This window comes from Triticum aestivum, chromosome 1A, assembly GCF_018294505.1.
Source record: "Triticum aestivum cultivar Chinese Spring chromosome 1A, IWGSC CS RefSeq v2.1, whole genome shotgun sequence".
NCBI classification, from domain to species: domain Eukaryota; kingdom Viridiplantae; phylum Streptophyta; class Magnoliopsida; order Poales; family Poaceae; genus Triticum; species Triticum aestivum.
The window spans coordinates 453283740-453306474 of record NC_057794.1 but is presented as its reverse complement, the minus strand read 5'-3'; the positions used below and the strand labels follow the sequence as shown (position 1 = coordinate 453306474).

The 22735-nt window shown below is 39.3% G+C and overlaps 1 long non-coding RNA gene across 1 annotated transcript; it reads right to left on the bottom strand.

Annotated features, from left to right (window-relative positions):
* Window positions 1-5107: 5107 nt before the first annotated feature.
* Window positions 5108-7532, bottom strand: LOC123146367 (uncharacterized). Its single transcript, XR_006472717.1, has 2 exons — window positions 7362-7532; window positions 5108-5454 (listed from the first exon to the last, which is right to left on the bottom strand). It is a non-coding gene; the product is annotated as an uncharacterized lncRNA (long non-coding RNA).
* Between the last annotated feature and the right edge of the window lie 15203 nt (window positions 7533-22735).

The window sequence follows — 22735 nt, the reverse complement described above, 5'->3', positions numbered from 1 at the left end:
TAATCCCATGGCCCTAAGACTACAAGAGACGAGGCAGATCAGTGGTGCCGCCTATGGGATGCATAAACCCTTATTGTTGTTGGCTTGACGCACGAGACGAAGCGTGTTCTTTCTAGCCCGCCCATGTATGGATAACACTAAGATTTTTGGTTTAGGATTTTTATAAAATGTTTTCATGCTGGTTTTCCGCATTTGTGCTTTTTCTGCTTGTTTTGATTAGTTTTTATTTGCCGTCTACATTTTACTTTTCCTTTTTTGTTTTGTTTCATTTTTAATAATCAGTAATATTTTATAAATTTGTGAATATTTGTTTTTCAAATTCGTGAATATTTTTAAAACAAGTGAAAAATTGTGGTGACCTAAAAAAATCAAGAATATTTTGTAAATACATTATTTTAAAATATATATTTAATGAACATTTTTTTTCAAATTTATGAACTTATATTAAATTTTGAATAAAATCAAACACGTGAACATTTTTTGATTTCATTCACTTCTTCCACACACTCACAATAAAATGATAGCCTTTTTTAGCCAAAAAATGCAGCGAAAAGAGCGATGTACGAAGCTAAGTCGAGCGACTAATAATAGGAGATGCACAAGTGAACAAAAATCCACATCAAACTAAGCGGTGTAGCAAGCTGAGTCAAGCAAGCAACCGACGAGTGACCAAGCTATCTTAATGGGTCATGGCCCAGCGTGGTCTATAGGGCCATCTCCGCGACTTAAGCGCTGAATAGGAGCACCCCATCAACAACTCCTCTTAGCGCAACTTCTCGGAACTGAAGTCCCCTCTGGCATACCTAATTCGTGGTGGCATGCGCTCTACCAACCCAAGAGCCTGCCTGGCCATCATGGGGTAAGTCTATATCTCACCTCGCGCATGGAGCGTCTATAGCTCGCCTGCTGCGAGTCGGGAAGTCGTACTCGCCTACAATCATGTCGATTATGGCAGTTCGTAACAATATTGGGCGGTAGCTGGTAAGCCTTTTGTAAACTTTGCTCTCTTTTTTGCCATTTTTGAGAATAAAACACAAAAGTTCACCACTTTACTGTATCTAGGGCATATAATACAAAGAAACTGCTCACGTACTTTAAAAAATATCCATCTATTTTTATTAAATGCTATATGAAAAGAGTGTTAATATATTTTTGAAAAGTTCAACATGTGTTTAAAAATTTTCACAGTGTACTTTTACAATATTCATTGTGTCCTGTATCTTAAGACAATTTCTTCACTGGGTATTTAGAATTGTTTTCGGCATGCATTTAAAAAAACTCAAAGTATGTTTAGAAATGTACCATATTTTTAAACAAATATTTGAAAAGTTTTTCTAATGTGTGTTTATAAAATTTTCACCTACTTTTATGTGGTGACTGTCTATTATATAGAAAATTCAACATGTACTCAAACTATATTCCAACATATATTTTGAAAAATGATTAACTTATAGTTGGAAAAAACCAGTGTGTATTTAACAAATTAAAAGTAAAAAAATCAGAAAAGGAGAACAAAAAGAAAAAGGAAACAAAGAGTTTTCTTTTGAAAAAAAACAGGGAATGAAAAAAATAAAGAAGATCGAATCCCAACAAACCGATAGTCAGGGGAAAAAATCCATATAAAACCATCCAGGAAAAAAACAAAAAAAATGATTCCCTGCTTAGCTGGCTCCGGCCGATGTTCGTACAAGCAAAATAAGAAAGAAATGCAAAACTGTGGAACGTTGCAAAAAAAACTGTGGAAGATTGCAAAAAAACAAGAAACCGATAAAAATGAGATAGAAAAAAAAGGAAAGAATGAAAAAAGAAAAGGAAAATAGAAACCTAAAAAACAAAGAAAATAAAATCCGGGAAAACCGGGCGACTGAACGCAACGAAATCGACCGTCCGATACGCGCCCCGACAACCGTTCGATCGAACTACCGCTTGCGTGACTATTCCTGCAGCAACCGCTCTGTTTCAGAAACAAAAAAACCATGTTTGCCATCCAGACACACCTGCGCGCAGCGCGGCGCCAGCCCCCGCCACCGCGAAAACCCTGCTGCCGGCGCGCTATAGGGAGTGAGGCCGTCGACGGCAAATCCTGCAACACAATGACGCACCACATTGCGCGGCGCATGCTGGGATCCGATGCAGATCAAGCAAGCTGCGGCCCCCTGCTTCGAGAACAGTTGTGGCCGTCGTTCTCAGCTCCGACCGCCGCCGGGGGGCTTCTGCCGTGATATGGAGTATCGCCGTGGTTCACAACCCCCCCCCCCCGGTTGTGTTTCCTGAAACTACTTCGACAAGATCAAATCAGGGTAGTTGGGTAAGTTTTTGAATCTGAATCCCTGAGCTGCGTGTCACTGTAATGTTGTAGATCCTATTTATCAGAAGCGGCCTGTTTGATTCATGGTGTGGTACCTAAAATAAAGTTTCAGAATTATGTGGGTGAAGCCAAGGCACAACCCTAAACCTCTGCCTCCTTCTTGTATCTCTGTAACATGTATCTGAAACATCTCATTTTTGTTGTTTATCAACAGAAGAAACACATAGCTAGTTGTTGTCTCTGATTTCAATTTTGTTTATGAATGGCATGGATTGCATGAATTTTTGAAACAGCAAAATACAACTGTTGATGCCATGTATGTGTCTATGCCATGTATCTATTGATGCATTGTAGATGAAATTCTGAAATTCCGGCAATTCTGAAAATTCTGAAACAACAATATAACTCTTGATGCCTTGTAGATGAAAAAAGTGACTGTTGCACAACACCTGCTATATTTTACGAAAACAAAAACTTGCGCCTCATTTTAGGAAGCTGCGAATGAAGGGGAAGGGAGCTATGTCCAAGGGAACTTCTCTGTCCATGATAATGAAGATTCAGATGGTTTGTTGCATGTTGATGATGCGATGCAAGATGATTCGAATGATGGAGATGTTTCATCGCAGCCACTACCACCCTATGTTGGCAAGGTCTTTGACACAATTCAGGATGCAAAGAAATTCTACAATGACTATGCCTTCAAGTTGGGTTTTGGCACACACATATCTTCAACAAAGTACAACCAGAAGAAGGGACAGAAGCAAGAGATGCCGTAATGATCAAGAGGGTCTTTGGGTGTGTGCATGCTAGAAAAGCTGATAAACCGGAAACAAGTAGCACCTTGGAGACCATTGCAAACAGAAGCAAGCAACACCTGCAGGCGGCCTAGTGCTGCTATGGATATAACAAGAAAATGCCAGAAGAATAGGATTACAAAATAATCCAAACAAATGTTTTCTTATGATCTGTTTTGTGGACCTTGTGTCCTTTTGTGATGCTACATATACACATTGAGCGCCAAGCCGCTGGTTACTACACACAAAACATCTTTGGCAAGTTCCAGAAACATGTCACTACTTCTACCGGCTACATTGTCAACTAAGACACCGAGTACCAAGGGCAAGGTCTCCTATTCAAGCTAACATCAAGCTCATATGAGAACCCAAAGCATTATTCCGTGCATGTTATGATCTATGAAGAGGTGTTTCAATGCAGCTGCCACTACTTTGAGATGAATGGCCTGGTTTGTGCCCACATAATAAGGGTGATGTTGCACCTCGATGTTCAAGTTATTTCGTAGTGATACTTGTTGGATAGGTTGTCTGAAGCAACAACAACAAGCATGGCCAGAACTGGGCGATTGCTGGACTTCAGACACCCCTCCACAAACAAACTGAAATAGAACTCCTTGTGTTGAAGGTTAACATGGCTTACCTCGAATGCATGTTGCAATGACGATGCTTACAAAATATCGGATGAAGCAATAAAGGTTCTTGAGCCTCCCTTCGTAGCATCGAGGAGAGGAGCACTGCCAGTACAACAAGTAGCACAATAGAGTGAAACACCACCACCAGCAGCAGCTGTCGTAACAGAAACATTGCATGATGACCTACCACAACCAGATATGCTACAGAATCCAGCTCGTGTGCCTAAGAAAGGGAGACCAACTGAAAGAGAAAAGAGGAAGAAGACTTTGGTAGAGCAGCGAGATGACAAGCTGAAGAAGAAGTCAAAACAAGAAGAGAAGAAGACAACGGCAACAGGGAAGCCAAAATCTGAAAAAGGAGTATTCGCTGCACATTCTGCAAAGAAGAAGGGCACAATGTGTAGACATGTGGACCACTCAAAGCTGCGACAGAGGCAGTGGCAGCACCACCTAAATGTCAATTCTGCTCAGAGGTTGGACATGATGTACCAAACTGTGTGTACTTGAGAGCGGTGATGACAAATGCTCCGAGAAATGCCCAAGCAACGCAACTCAACCTCTAGGAAAAAACTGCTCCAAGGAAATGCTCCATAAGATGTTTTTCATTTTCTTTTGAGCCTCACATTGTGCTTGAGGAAAAAACATTCATAGTTTCCATTTTGCAACATTGATGATGTATTTAATATATATTTCCATTTTGCAAAAACTATGTTACGGGAAAAACAGAGGAAATAAAAAGATCTCATATTCTTATGTGTGCCTGAAATTGATACCTATGTGTGCCTGAAAATAGAGGAAAACAAAGCACTATCCTGCAAGAAAACAGACAAGAAAGGCTCACATTTTGTATCTTGAAATAGTTTTGAATTTGTTGTTTTCTTCATTTTGTCCTCCTTACAATATTTTTGTTTTCATGTTGAAAAAACATGTTTCCAATACTTGAAACATCTTGTGTTTTGAACAGTTTTTTGAGGTCTGATCCAGAACATGAATGATGCTTTCAGCAAATGTTGACATATTCTCACTATTGCTAAGCACATTTTGTCCTCCCTCCAATAATTTACATACATACATGATGATGCAAGATGGTTTCAGTTAAAAAAATGAATTGTTTCAGCAATATAATGCCAGTAAATATACATGGCGCATGAAGTACGATTTCACTGTTTCAGCACAAAAAAAACCCAATGAAAACAAAAATATACCAAGCTGCAAAAAAGGCCAATCATATTCATTACCAACTCTCCATCAATCTCTAGTTCACATTCACATGGGTCAGCATGGATCAACATGGATGGTGCTCCAGCATTTCAAAACAAACTAAAAAAAGGAAAATAAGATATGCCCAGCATGATAGATGCTCCAATCTTAAGTTCAACAAAAAACTTCTAGATAGCTCCGGCATGATACTTGCTGTTTTCAGTTACATAAATGGATGTTTCGGACACATGGACTCACAAAATAAAAAAAATAAAAAACTAAGCTAGCGAGTTTGTGGTCTGATTGTCATCTTCTACGAGCTTCTCAGCAGTTTATGGAACTCTTCGTCTGAGTTGAGAGTGTTCTGAGGGTGCTTGAAAAGCTTTGGTGCTACAAATGTTCGAAAATTGAGCAACGACCTCGTGTCCTGAGCATAGAAAAAGCAGGAATACAAAAAATGGAAAATATTAGTATTTCGCGCAGCCGCTTTGCCGACCAACGAGTTTGGAAGATAGGCCTGCTGCGAAACAAGAGCAAAAATGAAAACATGAAAACCATCAGCAATGCATGTCTACTTATCAGAGAATGAAAAGTATTGAAGCAAAAGTTGAAGATTTCATATATAACTGCAGATAAAATGCAGGTTTGAAAGAACATTAGCTAATCCAACTAATTTCAGATAAACATGAGCTAAAGATTCATGGAAAAGTATTGGAACAGTAGCTAAATTTTAGAGAAAAGATATATGTAATTTCAAAAGCAAAAACTGAGTTCCCTGTGCTATAAGCTAGCAGTACAAACATTTCTGTAGTTTCAGAAACATAACCTACAGACATAACCTACAAACTAGTTTCAGAAAGGTAAGTTTCTCTGAAATTTAGCTGTTGTTTCTCTGAAATTACATATATGTTTCCTTCCCTTCTCTGAAACTACATATATGTTTCTCTGAAACTACAAACTGGATGACTGCATGAGCTACAGAAGCTTTGAACTAAAAAGAAAAATCCTGCATCACTAGTTTCCTGCAACACTTCAAGTCTGTACCACTAATTCCCTACAACACATCAAAATCCTGCATCACTAACTTCCAGGTAAAAATGCTACAGAGGTTTTGAGCTACAAACATTCAGAAAAGGATATCATCAGCTACAACACATCAAGGGGATAGCATGAGCTCCAGCAGCGTATTCTGAAAGTCAAATCAACAATCTACACATCTACACCACCTATATCATCTACATCATCCACCTCGGCGCCGACGACGAGAGCATCTCCCTATGTCGTAGCACCGCTACAATGAGCTGCAAAAATTCAGAAACTAACACAAAAATGAGATCATGCAACTTTAAGATCTCTCTGCATCACAACATAAACTATAAGCTTCAGAAAAAATAAAACAAAGGGGATCCTACAGAAACTGTGCGCTCTGAAAATTTAAAAACACACAAATGGGATCCAATGCACAAATTTTCAGCAGAAGAGGATCTACTGCACAAATTCGTATCACAACATAAACTATGAGGTTCATAAAAATGAAACAAGGGGATCCTACACAAACTGCACGCTCCAGAAATTCAGAAACACACCTATGAGTTTTCAGAACTATGCGCTCCAGTGCACAAATTTTCAGCAGCATAAAAACTGAAAGAAAAACGATCCTAAAACTCGTTGTCGCGCCCTCGAACTACCTACAACGCCGCCGAACTACCTACAACCGCTCTGCTCCTTGTCGCGCCATCGTCTCCATCATGGTGACATGCCATTTTTTTGAGGAAAATGAACTATGAAGGTAGCTAAAACTAACTAAAAGGGACTTATGGACGCCACTTCTTTGCCATTTACATCCCCACCGGCCCACCTCCTCCCAGCGAATCGTTCGCCAACTAAGAGGGTCCTATTTCGGTTATGTTTTGTTTCTTTTAACAGTTCCCTACTAAAATCAAACAATCTGCATCCAAATTGCCAAGATCTAGAGTTGATTCTAAGAAAAACCTCCAAACTAGGTGAGAGCACGTTCGCTAATTTGCAGCAGCAAATAACTAAACTACCATTTCAGCAACCTAACACACATATCCAATGCAACAAATGAACAAGTTCGCTCGTTTATGCTTCCATCTCAGCCAGCAAAACCAGACAAACAAGATGCTCCAAATCAACAGTCCAGTTCATCAGGACGCCAACAGAATGCCTTCCAGTAGAACAGCAGCCGCAACAGAATCACATCAACAGTTGAGGAACACAATCCAACCGCACAAGGAAACCTACAATTCTGACGATGTTCCGTTCCTTCGGGCAAATGCATTCTCAAGAAATCGAACAGGGAAGCAAAATCAATCAGTGCAGAAAAATCCGCGCTAATTTCCGGCCGCCACCCATCTTTCCGGAGCATCTTGTTCGGGGGGAAGGGGGGTGGTGTCCGATCCATACCTGTCGGCCACCGCCGAACCCATCGACGTCGTCGCCACCGCTGAGGATATGCGCCGCCCCGTCGCCCATGCCGCCCAACGCCCTGCGCCGCCCGCCGCCGCCGCCTCCCGAATCCAGCCGCGTATCCCTAGCCCTCTCAGAGACAAGAGTCGATAGAGCTGGTCAGTTGCAAGAATAACTGTATTGAAACAATGGCTCTGTTTCAGAAACGCACGCGTGTCACGCGGAAGCGGGGAGGCTGTCCTCCGTCCGATCAACAGACGATCTGACGGACGCTTAGCCGGCGGATGCCGCGTGAGTGATCGGTCAGGTGAAGGAGAGCTTTTCCCATTCTGTTTTCTTTCTTATTTTTTCATTTCTTTGTTATTTTCAGGTTTTCATCTCTTTTCTTTGATTTCTACTTTCATGTTTTGCATCGGTTTTTTCGGCTGATTTTGTCTGTTTTCTTCTTTATTTCCTTTTTCATTATTATCTTATCGTTTTCTTCAGTTTCCTTTGTTTCCTGTTTAGGTTTATATTTATTATTATTATTTTAAACACACGTCTACTTTTTGATGCACAATGTACACTTCTTCAATACCGCATGAACATTTTCATACACATTTAATATTTTATCATATGTTATTTACATTTTTCATAATACATGTTTTGATATCTACTTTTTTCATACACGGTGCATATTTTCTGTATACAACAGGAACATTTTTACACACATTTAACATTTTCGGATACATAATTAACATTTTGTAAAATATATCTTTTCAGGTCTACATTTTGTGAATACACATCGTACATTTTAAGTATCTATAAGAAAAACGATTCTTATACACTGCTATTTTATTTCTTTTTCAGGTTTATTTGTGTTTCTTTCAGTTCTTTTTAACACATACTAGTTTTTTTTACTCCCTCCATTCAGAAATACTTGGTTCAAATTTGAAGTAAAACAACGACAAGTATTCTGGAGTAGAGGGAGTACATTTTTTTGTATAAGCCTGCATATTATTTCCTACATGATGAACAATTTAATAGAAAAATGTATATCAATTCAAATACATATACTGATTTTTTCGAATGCATGTTTAAATATATTTAATTAAAGATTGGACATTTTGTAATTGCTTGAAAAAAATTGGTAGTACGTGTACATATATTACATTATATACTTAATTTTTGGAAATGCCCCAAACAGTTTTCTTTTGAAAAAAAGATTATTTCTAAGAAATATGTACATTTTCTAAATGGTACGAAATATTTTCTTGATTTAAGAAAACATTTTTTACACAGTATAAATTGTCTTGTCAAAATTTGACATACATTTGTTAAAATACGGAAATATTTTTAAGTTGGCAGGAACATTTTTTAGTGCTATCAATTTTTTTAGAAGTTGTTCAAACATTTTTTTAACACTGCGATAAGATTTTCTGGGAAAGTGTGGTGAACGTTTTTAAAACTTAAACAATTTTTTCTATTTTATATAAATATAACCATACATAATAACTTTAAAAAATAGCGGTAGGGAGTCACTGCTCCTTCCGTGGGGCGGCGCAATTAGGCCATAATATGCGGGTTTTAGCATTTATGTTCATGGGAGCGTGATTAAGGGAGCTCCTAAGTGGTGCCTTAAGCAGGACCTCCTATTTGCCGCCTTTTGCGGCAAACTGCCATGATTCGCACATGGCATAAGTGACAAGGGCCGGCCCATTTTACACTAGCGCACTATGAAAAATCAATAAAAAAACTGCCAAAGATGGGAATCGTACCCGCGCCCGCGGAATACAAGAACTGCACTCATACATTGTTCACATGCAAAATGCTTCTGGGAAGAAGCATATGCTTAGTTTGGCCTCAGATTGTCTCGTCTTCATCCTGACTCATGGGCGCGGGATATCACATGTGACCCTCGGTTTACTGATGATGACCGCGCCAAAATCACAACAATCATGTGGTCTATCTGGCACTCCCGGAATTGGATCTAGCACGGCGAAGAAGGGAAGAATCCTACGGCGATGATCAGGGCTACCAAGGAGGCGATTGCCCTCCTTCATCTTCCACGCCGAGATGCGATGATTTTGCATGGTTTTGGTTGGAGACCACCTGATGAGGGACTCGTCAAGATCTCCACGGACGGTGCCTTAAATTTGGCAGATGGCAGGGGTGGTGCGGGAGGGGTGGCTAGATCCTCTTCGGCGCTCCTGGGAGCATGGTGCAAAACATATTTGAGTATTTCTGATCCCTTGATTATGGAGGGTTTATCACTGCGAGATGGAGTTCATTTTGCTTCACTTAGAGGATTCTCGCGTGTGGTCATAGAAACTGATTGCTTGGAGATGGTGACGCTCTAGAACACTCACCACAATTCTCGGTCAATTGTGGCTCCTTTATTGTTAGATATAGGAGAGCTATGTAATAATTTTACTTTATTTGATATTCAGCATGTAATCAGGTCAGCTAATGTTCCGGCGCATCTTTGTGCAAAGCGCGCTTGCACTCTGAATGTGACCGATAGCTGGCTTGAGGAGACTCCTGGCTTTTTGGTGACCAGCCTTTTGGCTGACTGTCCCAAGAATGCCTTCATATGAAATAAAGCCCTCTGGTTTCCCTGCAAAAAAAACTTGGAAAGTTTGCAATGCGGTACCCAAAGAAATGAAACGCAATGACAAAATGTGTGCGGTCTTGCAAAGAAAAATCCATATATTTCCTGAAAAAATGCGATTCCTTTCCTAAATGACGAATATTTATAAAAATAGGACCAAAATTTTAAAATGATGAACAATCTTAAGAAATATAACATCTTTCGAAAATAATTAACATTTTTCTTAAACCGGAACAATTTTTTGAAATTCCAAAATCAAACTTGGAAAGGCGAATATGAAACTCCCGAACAAATTTCGAAAACTAGAACATTTTCCTAAATTTGTGAACAATTTTTGAAACTATAATTATTTTAAACTCCTAAAAAAATGAAAACATGGACATTTTTTAAAAATTTGTGAACAATTTTTATAATCAGAACATTTTTGAAATTGTGAACAAATTTTGTGAATCCTAACATTTTTGGAAATTGTGAATTTTGTTTGAAAAGAAGAACATTTTTTGAAATTCCTGAACATTTTTTGGAAAATGTGAACAATTTTTGAAAAATAGAACACTTTTTGAAATTACTAACAATATTTGAAATTTTTGAACAAAATAAACAGGAAAACGAAAAAACAATAAAAAGAAACACAGAAAATAAAAGGAACAAGAAAAACAAAAAATAATGAAAAAAGGAAAAACTGACATGTTTTTAAAAATCATGAACATTTTTCGAGTTAATGAACCTTTTTTGAAAAATGACCATTTTTAAATTTCAAACATTTTTCGAGTTAATGAACATTTTTTGAAAAATGACCATTTTTTAAATTTCAAACATTTTTTAAAGGCAAGAACATTTTCTTAAATTTAAGAACAATTTTCGAACATGAACTTAGTTTAAAAAAGATAAAATAACCTTGAAAAGGGAAAAAGAAAAAAGTATCAGAAAACGAGAAAAAGAAAAAGAGGAAACCGAAACAGAAAAAAGCCCAGCAAAAAAAAGGGTTTAGGGAACGTTCTAGAAGGTTCCCAAAACCGGATGGCTAGGTGCGATTATAAGCTCAAAAACCGGGCCGGCCCATCGCGTCGCTGCTCGGTCGCTCGCCTATGCGAAGCGCCGGCAGTTTGACGCAAAGAGCGTCAAATAGGATTTTCCGCCTTAAGCGCCACTGCGAGCAACCGGCGCCCACGCGCGCCCCCTTCGTGAGCCGGCCCATTAAACCATCGCTCCCTCGCTTTGCTCCCGCTTCGCTTCTATTGTAGTATTAAAGTAAATGAGACAAAGAAGAGACACAAATGATCCTCTTAGATCTATTGCAATTTGGGAGACCCACTTATATACATGCTGAAAGGGTGTGTTAGGGAGTCATTTGTTCCCTAACAGACACCTCCTGGGAGGCATCCCTCCCATATAATTGATCACATGTTTTTATTTCTCAACACTCCCCCTTGATCAATTCATCATATGTATATTGCAAGCTGAAAACTCCTCCAAAAACCCTGTGGGAAAAATTGAGGAGAAAATCTTATAATAATATGCCATCGAAAACTCCTTTAAAACCTAGTGGGAAAAATATAAGGAGAAACCAATATGGCATATATCCGCACTTGTATTTATATTGTCTCGTTAAAAACCTTATATGAGAAACCATCGTGGAAAACCCATAAAAGGAAAAAGAGTACTATATGAGTGATTTGAGGATCACCAATGGGTTATAACTTGGGATTTTACTCCTCCTGAACTTTGCAAACCTCAAGAATATCTCATACCAATTCCACGAACCTAGTTCTGGAATATAAACATTGATAGAGATATTATGAATATCACACTAATCTGTTTGCATATTATCCTATTACATTTCTGTAATTCACAAGGATAAATATAACCCATAAGCAATACAAGTGACATTATGTTGGAAGATAATGATAATCTCCACATAATTTCACATATGGCCAATCATTCTATGAAGTCATCCATATTTTGTGATGCTTCAAATAAAATAGAATGATTACTGGAAGGACTCGTTTAGAGTCTATTCTGAAGACTTCCCTCAAAATACTCTTCCAGCAAACCCAATCTTTGATATAGCATTGTGGGATCAGATAATTAGCCACTATCAATATATCAAACCATGGTCCCATCTTAATTTTTCGGATGAGATTGATCAAGACCCTTTGTGCCCTGGATATATCTAAGGATATTCCGTACACAAACCTTATACCTTTCGGGGAACTGCACTCAATAAATTGCCAACAATTATAGTGCCAGACCTGACATATTTTGCAAGATATATGAGTGCTTTGATGGTATTTAGATATGGCAATTCATGCTCCACTATCACTTCACCATCTCCCCTATGTCTTAAGGATTTGTATCCCATATTAGGTATAATATGACCATATGTGTCTTTAATATAATATATCCATATTGAACTTCTCCAATACTTTCGGATATATGAAGACTGATATCTTATGGGAATATGCTCAAGTCATAAACTTAGCTTAATTTGGCTTAACCCAAATATCCGTATTAAGATGATTGTGTGTATTTTATGTCTTATATAGACTTTGATGATGTTGCAGGATTTCCGCGGCCACCTATGGGACCGGGTGGCCCCTTGTTGGTTCGGTAGGGGGGATTGCACGTTGCACAAAGAGCAGACCAGCGTACGGCAGCACGGCAGAGAGCACACAAGCGATTTACCCAGGTTCGAGCCGCCCCGAGGCGTAAAACCCTACTCCTGCTTTGGTGGATTGATGGTGGAATGAGCGTGGTGATGCATAGTACACTTGCCCGGCAAGGTTTGTCTCAGGGCCGCAGCGTCTACGCGCGTATGGTGGCTTGGGGTTGTCAACTTTCTAACCCTCTAACCCTTCCTACGAGTGCCATGGGCCTACTTTTATAGATTAAGGGGTCACCACAGTGGCAAAGTGGTCATTATCAACTGATATGATAGCAAATAGTGCTATCATACCTAACTCTGCGGGCTGACAGGGTGCATTAAATGTGCCACTTAGTGTCACATCACTGGGCGCCCGGCAAGGCCTGCCGGTCTATCTCGCTAGCTTCACACATGTTCTATTGACACGTAATAGGACGGGTGTCATCTGTGGGCTTCTCTGTAGGAAATGGCTGCCATGTGGCGAATGGCTGCCACTTAATCATCTTGCGGCTTGAGACCGCACTGATTGATGAAGTGAGTCGTGCTAGAGTGGTTGGTGGGGCTGTTCTGCCCCCGCGAGCCCCGGTAGGCTCTGCAGGGGAGCCTCAGCTGCTTGCTTCTGGTGGTGGCCTCGCCCCTTGCCGGGCTCGCCTGCCCGGCAAGGGAGGCCGTTCACTTGCCGATATCCTGCTCCTTAGGCTCAATCTTGGTCCTTCTGAGCTACATGTTGGTTCTTCAAATCTCTTAGCTCTTCAATCTTTGACTTAAGTTGGTGCTTCAATCTTAATCTTGTGCCTGTGCATAGTTGGTCAACAGACCCAGGGTTTGTTGCACCGACAGAAGCCACCGGGCCTGCCCCGAACGCGTTGCTAAGTGTCGTCGGGGTAGATCCTAATAAGTGCACAGGCAGGATCGCCGAAGGGGTTAGCCCCTTGAGCTCCCCTTTGCTGCTTCATTAGTCTTGATTTTGGGCTAGTTTCCGGTTTCCCCGTGGGGTCTTCTAGCTGGGCGCCGGCGTCTTCTCTGCCGGTGCCTGTGCTGGAGCCCCTCTTCCGGTGCTGGAGGTGGTGACCAGGGGGCTGTCGAGGTGCTCCACACGTCTTACTCCTTCGCAGCCTCGCCACTCCCGACCTTGTCGGGCTGGGCTCGCCAGCTCCCGACAAGGATCAGGGTGGCGTTGTGCCGGCGATGTGCTCGTCCTCTACTCTTCCCACCGCAATACCTGGATAAGAGGGACAAGGAGAGGAGTTTACGGAGTACTTATCCTTTTTCAATCTTAAACCTGTAGGCAATTGCCAAATTTTAATTCAAATAATGTAATCTCTCGAGTCCATCCCTGTGTTCTGTAATGCTTGTACTTGTGTTAGCATATGAATGAAAAATATGAACCTTGTCGACAACTGAAAGTACATGTAGTCCCCATGTGTGGTTTTGGTAATTAATGATAATCCTTATGGACTAATGTTTGCATTGAGATATACATTTGAAGGTTAGTCCCATTGGAAAATGATTGAAGAATAACGGAAGACAACTCCTTTGAAGCAACAATTACATTGAGATGATCAAAATGAAGTTCATTGGAGTATCTTAAGGGTTTCCATGCTTAGAGCTATGGTTTGAGCCATAATGGATCAAGATCTTAAAAGGATGATTTGAATGATGAATTCTAGGAGTGGCTCAAAGATATGAGCATAATGGACTCATGTGTTGTGTCATGATTGATCAAGTATTCAAGCAAGCTATTCAAGTGAAGAATTCAATATACCCTTCAAGACATCAAGATTAAACATGGAGTAGAGATATAGGTTGACCAAGATGAATCTCAAAGATCGAACTCTAAATGGTCAATACATGAGCGCAAACGATGCACCACATAGGATCTTGTGGTATGATAATAAATTATCAATTGCACTCTGTGTACTAACCCATACTATGTGTTGTCTATATTTTTGAGGGTTAGGTGATTCTCATGGGCTCGCATCGAGAGAGAGATTTCAAGTGTCTATGAGAGGATGACATCAAGTGTTGGTGATCATGGTTGTTAAGGGCAAGTTCAAGATAAACATCCCAAAGGATTACATGCTTGAAGCTTGTGGATGATCACATGATGGACAAGTGAAGATGAATACAAAGAAAAGCTTCCCACATTGTGTATGGGGAGAGACTTGAGGACTTCACCAATGTCTTGCCTTCATCTTTAGCCAAGAATAAACATCAACATCAATATCAAGTGAACGGCTCGTGTCAAAGGTATTAGTTCCTTTGACGTTAGTGTTGTGGAGTGATGACCACCAAAGAAACATATACACTCAAGAATGGATTCTCGATAGCTATGTAGTGTAGCTCTTTTATGATTCTTGAGTTATAGGGATCCCGCACTATTAAGAGGGGATCAAAGGGGTTTGTGATGGATTTGCTCAAGTCAACATTTTCTCTACACAATTCCACTCCTATCCTATATACCAAACAAAATCCAAAGCCAAATAGGTTTCCCAAATATATGATAACACCTTTGCATATTTGGCATCCTACATTTCGATTGATCTTGTATGGTTCTATATGTGAGGACCTGGGGTTTTTCCATAGCTTCAAAACGAGCCCAAGATCATCAAAATCGGAGTTCGTATGAAAAAGTTATGCATGTTTTACTTTCGGTATGCTGGCTGTTTTCTGCGGGTACGGAAGTTCCGGGCCGCCCGGAAGTTCTGGGGGCCGGAAGTTCCGGGTTAACCAGAGAGTTTGCACACATCTGGTCCAAAGGGAGCCCAGAAGTTTCGGGCCTCCCGGAAGTTCCGGGGGCTAGAAGTTCCGGGCAGATTCCGGACCAAGTTCCGGGCTAACCAGAAAGTTTGCACATATGTGTCCAATAGTTGGCCCAGAAGTTCCGGGCTTGCCCAGAAGTTTCGGGCTGCGTTTTTCTGTGCGTAACGGGCAGATTCGGTGGGGCACTATATAAGGCACCCTTCTTCCCCATCGAGTCAGGGCTTTTGGATCTGAGATTTCCCCATTCTTTTGAGCTCTATCCTCCTCCCCCAAGCCTCAAAACTCCAATCCATTTGGGGGGGGACTATCCCATGGATCTAGGGTTCATTTGTTGACCTCCTCCATTGTTCCTCTCCTCTCCCATCCCTCCATATCATTAGTTGCTTTTGGTGGGATTTGAGAGAGAGGGATTTGAGCCTTCTCATGCTAGACCCCGAAGAGATTTGTGAGAGTTCCTGAGAGAGATTTCATCCAAGCATACACCCACTCCTCCTCTCTCTTTTGACCAAAGAAATTTGTGATTTGAGCAAGTCTTGAGCATTTCCCCCTTTATCTTGTTACTCTTGGAGGTTGGAGACTCCTAGGCGGTAGGAGTGCTCCGGTGAGGAATCAACTTGTGATTTGTCCCCCGGAAAGTTTGTGAAGGTTTGGAGGCCGCCTCAAGGTCTACCACTAGTGGTTGGGAATCACCTTCGTGGTGATATCTCAAGGAGAATAGGGTGAGCCTTCGTGGCATTGGTGTGCCTTCGTGGTAACATCCACCTCTCTAACGGTGACTAGCTTCCCTCCAAGGAAGTGAACATCGGGATACATCCTCGTCTCCGTGACTTTGATTATCCCTAACCCTAACTCCTTACTTGTGGTTTACTTTGGTCATTTGACCGTGCATTCACTATATCTTATTGTCCTCATTATATTGTGGTGGTTCATTATATTGTGTTGGCCATTTCCTTGTAGAGATTATTTAGGCCTACACTTCATATTCCGCAATTCATACTTGCTACTGTTGATATACTTTGTGATTAGTGTGAATTACTAACTTGTGTCATACACTTCCATATATTGTGATATTGCTCAAGTAAATTTGTGTAACTTACTTGAGTTTGCTTGTATCATTCAATTCCATATATTGTGATACAATTTGTGTAAGCTTGTATTGCTTACTGGTGGTTGTGTGTATTATTCATTTCCATATCTCGTGATATACATTGAGTAAGTTTGTGTGACTTACTTGTGCTTACTCATATCCTCGTTAGTCTCATCTTGTTTATGCTAAGTTGTTGGTGCACTTAGTGAGCCTAGTATATTTAGCATTTGTGCTTTAAAAGTATCCGCTTAGTTTATTTCCGCATTAGGATATAGCCAAATCCATAAAAGATTTTAAAACGCCTATTCACCCCCCTCTTGGCGACATCGTGGTCCTTTGAATTGGTATCAGAGCTAGGTCTCTCCTTATCAGGCTTAACCACCTAGAGAGTAACGATGTCGACTAGTGAACTAGTGTACGATGACACATTTTGTTTTAATGGCACAAATTACATTATGTGGAGATTACGCATGCTTTGTCACTTTTAGGCCATGGGTCCAAATGCTTTGCGGATTGTGGTTGTAGGGAATTCAAATCTAAAGGATGGACAATCTCCATCACTTGATGATATGCATCTTGAGTGTGAAGCTTTAAGTGTCATTCACCAAGATATAACCTTCGAGGTGTTCAAGTCAATCTCGTCTTGTTCGTTGGCTCATGAGGCTTGGACCAAAATTGAAGATATATATGGTGGGTCCAATCTTGATGAAGACAATATTATTTTCGGGGAGTTAATGGAGGAGTTCTCCACCTTTTTAAATCATGAAGAACTCTCTATTGCTTCCACCTCCAATTACTTGGACACGTTAATAGCTTCCACTTCACCAACATGTGGCATGCCACAAGGTAATGACATGGTGAGTGAAGAAATATCGTGTGATGATATGCTTGATCTCCCATGTTGCCATGATAGAAATGCTTTGGTTTCCTCTAGTTGTCCTATGACTAACCATGTAGAGGAAATCAAGAAAGAGGAGACATGCTTGATTGATGAAGAACCCTCTTCTCCAAAAGAATCATCATCAACCCCCTTTGTTCACATGTGCCTAATGGCAAGAGGTAATGACGAGGTATCATCTTCTCTTAGTGATAATGATGATAGTTGTAATGAGGATGATGATGATGACTTGACTCAAAATCTCTATGAGATTGGGAAAACTCTTCATAGAGCTAAAAATAACACTTATAAAAGGTTCCAAGATGTTCTTGCTTGCTTTCAAAAACGTAATGACTCATTTCTTAACGAGCAAGCAAAAAGTGAACAACTTGAACATGAACTTGCTAAGGCTCATCAATGTCTTAGTGATTTGAGGTCTTTAAAAGAAGAGATTGAAGTTACTCATTGTAAACTTAAAGAGGATTTTGAGCACCTTGACCTTGGCTACAAGAATGTCAAAGGAGAGCTCACCAAACTTTCTAAGTCTCATGGGGAACTTCAAGCTACTCATGCGGAGTCTCTAGTTTCTACATGCTCATCTCATATTGATAATGATGCTTGTGCTACTAACTCTATCTTGTGTGAAGCATCGATATTAAAAGAAAATGTTGAGCTTAGGACTCAACTTGATTTGCTAACTAGCAATTATGGGAAATTGGAAGAAATTCACGAAAAGCTCTCGGGCACTCATGAGGATCTTCTAATCTCTCATGATGGGCTAAAGTTTGCTCATGAGGCTATGGTCACCAAGGTAAAATCGTATGAGTCTCATGTGGATATTATCACACCTTCTACTCGAAATACCTTATTGCCATGTGCTAGTCCTTGCAATTCCTCTCTACATGATATTGATACATCTTGTGATGAATTGCTCACCATGCCTTGTTGCTCTAACAAGGAAGCTTCTATTTCATCTAGTTCTTTTGTTAATACTAACCTTGTAGAGGAAAATAAAGAGCTCAAGGCCCAAGTCACTAGTTTGAAGAAAGACTTGGAAAAATGTTGTGATAATATCATGAGTGTGCAAAAGGACCCTCAAGACAAAATAGGACTTGATTTCATCTCCAACAAGATGAAGTCCAAGAACAATAAGAAGGGACAAGATCAAGTCAAGAATCCGGCCAACATTATTTGCTTCAAGTGCAAGAATGTTGGACACCATGTGAGATCTTGTCCATTGAAGAATAAGGCTTCAAGTGTGAAGCATAAAGGAAAGTGGCCTCAAGTTCAATCTCAAGATAATGAAAGGCCTCTCCTCATGCTTAACCAAGATAATGTTCTCTAAGTTGAGAAAGTAAAGAAGAAGAGAAAGGGGAGCACATGTTGCTATATTTGCCATGAGAAGGGACACATATCTTCATCATGTCCCAACGGTAATGTGTCTAAGCCTCCAATTATCCATGATAATTATTCACTTAGGAAGGATGTTGATGGTAATATGTTTGCCAAGTATGTTGGTACCCAAAGTGGTTTGAAAGTGGATAAGACCATTTTGGTTGCCAAGCCTATTGTTACTAACTTCTTAGGACCCAACGTGGTTGGGGACCATCGAGCTCAAACTTGATCAATAGGTGTGTGGAGGGCATTGGAGACGTGGCTTGTTCATGAAGAAACATTATTCTCACCATTCATTATGGTTCAAACCAAGTCAAGTGAATTATCATCATATTTGTCATTCCAATGCTCCTTGTGGCGGTAACTTGTATTTGTATTATCTACATTGAAAGTTACTAGCCCCATGCATGTTTAGGTTTTGTACCTAGCATGTGTTTTTATATGTTGTGTCTCCTAATATGCTTGATTTGTGTTATCTAGCATGTGTAGGTTGCAATGCATATCATATATTTGTGTGTGTAGTCTTGAGCCTTTATTGCTTCATTAGTTGAATCTTCCTTGTTTTTTGAGATATTAATGGATTATCACATTATGGGAGAGTGTTATGCTCTACGCACATCACAAACCTAAAATGTATATATATATATGGGATACCACCTAGTATTTATAGTGCAAGATTAATTATCTAGTCACTATGTGGTATGTCAAGTTCATTCGAAACTCAAATTCTCATCCATTGATTATCTTTGGCTGGATTTCATATGCCTCTTATGTATAATGCATGGATCATCACATTATGGGGGAGTGATATGCTTTGTGCATATCACAATCCTTGTTAATATGAACAATTGAGGGAAGCCACTTAGAATTTATATTTGAGATTATCTTATATCTCTGTGGCATGCAATGCCTTGTTTACATATGGCATTCTCGTGTGGTTTTGCCCATGGTTATCTTAAAAATAATATTTGGAAAATCATTTGATTAAAGCTATTCCAGTTGTTGCTTTGCATGATGATCTTTCTAATTGGAATGTTAATAAGTTGCTATCCAAGCATTGTGTTTATTTCTAAAACTCTCATGTTATGATTATGTTAGTATAGATGATCATGTACTTATTTGATTTCTACACCGAATGATAACTCGAAATACCATTTTGTTCGAGTTCATCTAAATGATTTGTATGGAGTTATGGGAGTTTGTTATCTCATTGCTTATAGCGTGCTATATCTACTTGAGTGAGATATTCCTATGAGTATGTATGCAATGCATATCTTATATGCTCATTGGTTTTCCTTGGTTCATATGTTGAGCCTTGTGTGCTATCATATGTTGATTTGTCACTTTGATTCATTTTGGACAACATGAATGCCGAGTGATGTTATTGGAAGTATTAACGGTTATGTGTTCATTTGTCCAATTTGTATCTCCCTGGATTTTGGTTGGCTTGTGCATGCATATTTACTATGTGTAAATTCGCATGCCTTGTTTGCTTTATTTGATCCAATATATATATATATATATATATGGTAATCCCATCAAATTCTTAATAGCTAAGATGTGCATGAAATTCAAATTCATATCGATATGCACATACTTAAGTGGTTTTACCCTATGTGTTGTAGTTATGCTAACTACTTCGGACCCAATAAGTTTGGGGACCATATTGTACTTAAAATGTTTTAGGTACATTTGAGAAGCATTGGGTGCTTGGCTTATTCATGAAGGTGGTGGCACTACGAGGAAATTAGAGCCAAGCTTGGACATTTTATTGATCTACGACTTCATACCAATGCTATCTCGGTAACAAGTATTTACTTCATGCATATATATAGAAATGGGGGTCAACCTTGTGTAGGTTGCATCATGGCATGAATTTCTTGACTCGTTCCTATGATACTTGTTTCCTTTCTCAAAGCATCCCAACAATGATCTCTTGTTGCTAGTTGTGATGTCTTTGATGGTTGTGTGTTTGGAGTTCATTAATATACAATAAGATTATATTAAGCCATGTGCTATGCCTTCAAGCAAAGATCTCATTGGTATATTTTATGACTCCCGTTTGGATATCTTATTCTTTCCTTTAGTAACTATTTCATGTGTACATCCTTCTTTGTGGAAATCATCTACATAGAATCTTATACACATGAGAGAAGTTACATCTCTAGTTGATATCCCTATTCTTTCATGTCCACCGTTTCATTCTCTTTTTATATCTTTGGTGACTCCATGGAAGCATCTGTTGTATGAGTGCGTGTCTTACCTCTTTGCATCTTAGTGCACTCATGTTTGGTGAAGACTATTGTCCTCGTGCTTGTCTTGACAAGCCTATTACTTCCTATCTTCATCATGGGTTGTCACAAGCTTTGATTTTTAAATTTGCATATTAGTGAGCTTGTGAACCCATTTGCTTGATGTGTGTGTGTCCTGCTTAACTTCATGTGTATGGGAAGGACATGTCTTGCACCTTGTATCTCATTTACTCAGGACTATGTTGATGCTTAATTCTCATCCTTATATTAGTCTTCTCAAGTGCATTGACGTGACTCACACACATCATTTTGGTTGTGCCTATTATTAGGTTGCCTCATTTACATGTTGCTCAACCATATGTTTGTTGCAAATGCGAGGCTTCTTTTCTTATCTATGCTTGCTTGCAATTGTTTTGTGTTCTGATTGATTTTGGGGGAATGATGATCCTAATTTGTGCACTTGTATCCAAATACAAAAAAAAAATCTAAATAGTGCACAAATCATGGGGAGCTTCTCTATTTTCCTTAGAACACTCGTTTGCCCAAATCATAATATTCTTTTATCCTTTTGGCTCGTCGGATCTTTTGATTGCTTGCTTCAATTTGTGTTATGCAAATGAGATCAATTTGTGCCATGTGCTTTGTGCCATGTGCCTTGCTATTATGACTAGGTTTTAGTTGCATAATAATGTATTCACTTGTGTATATCATGTTCTGATCAATTGCGTCTATTTTGTGTATGCAAAGTTTCTTTGTGGATACATATCTTGATTATGATTGGCCACTCAGAATTTTTTTTACATGAGAAAGTTCATATCTTTCCTTGATATCATTTATTCCTTGCCGGCCACTTTGTTTGTTTCTTCTTATTCTTATGGTGGCTTCAGTAAGAGGTTGTGTCATTAGTGCTTGTATGTTTGGCATATAATCTTGCGCACTCATGTATTTTGACTGTTTTCCTCGCATGTCTAATGCTTGTTTTCATATCCTCATATCTGGTTGCATTCTATAGATTCTGAGCTCCTCAAATTGTTCATTATTGAATATGTGCATTTGCGTTCACTCACATTTTGTGATATGCACACATCATGGAGGAACTCATATTATTTTGGTCTTCTAGATGTTTTGTCTTCCATTTTGGCATTTGTTGCCAATGGGGGAGAAGTTTAGAGGGTTTAAGATAAATATCTTTTGAAGTTCTTGTTGTCATTCATGCCTATCCACCCTAGTTATATATGCTTGTTGCATGAATGAATATATAGAGAAAACTCCAACTAGTTTATATCAACCAATATATGCAATGAAATTCAAAGTTCATTCACACATGCATATATTGTGGGGGAGCTTGCTCTATATATTGCGGTCTTACTAACATCAAATGCTTGTGTAGTGTTTTGATGTTAGTATAACCAGTTTTGATAAACATCAAGTTTCTTTGTGATAATTGATGCTATCAAAATCACCGCAAGTATACAATTTATCCTCGAAAAAATTGCGTGCTTGTGTAAAAATTCATTATATAAACCCTCTTGTTGAGATTGTCATCAATTACCAAAATGGGGGAGATTGAAAGTACATGTAGTCCCCATGTGTGGTTTTGGTAATTAATGACAATCCTTATGGACTAATGTTTGCATTGAGATATACATTTAAGGTTAGTCCCATTGGAAAATGATTGAAGAATAACGGAAGACAACTCCTTTGAAGCAACAATTACATTGAGATGATCAAAATGAAGTTCATTGGAGTATCTTAAGGGTTGC